We start from the raw sequence: 239 nt of genomic DNA, 5'->3' as shown, positions 1-239 counted from the left end.
GCCTTTCTTGTTCACACATATAAAATAAAAACATCACAAATACGCGGGATTTATTCGCTTGCCGTCAGCATCTATGTCTCAACAGGAAGTTCATTGCGCTTTCGAAGTTTTTAAACTCTCCGTTATAACCACTAATTGCATGATGATTATATGGTTATGCTTGCGCGACTGTGCAGGTGAAGGTGTCCGCTCATTGTTTTGCATAATCGCTTGCAAATGCTTTCAGCGCAAGAACGCTT

Source organism: Penaeus monodon, chromosome 30 (assembly GCF_015228065.2).
Source record: "Penaeus monodon isolate SGIC_2016 chromosome 30, NSTDA_Pmon_1, whole genome shotgun sequence".
Lineage (NCBI taxonomy): Eukaryota > Metazoa > Arthropoda > Malacostraca > Decapoda > Penaeidae > Penaeus > Penaeus monodon.
This window is presented reverse-complemented; position numbering follows the sequence as displayed.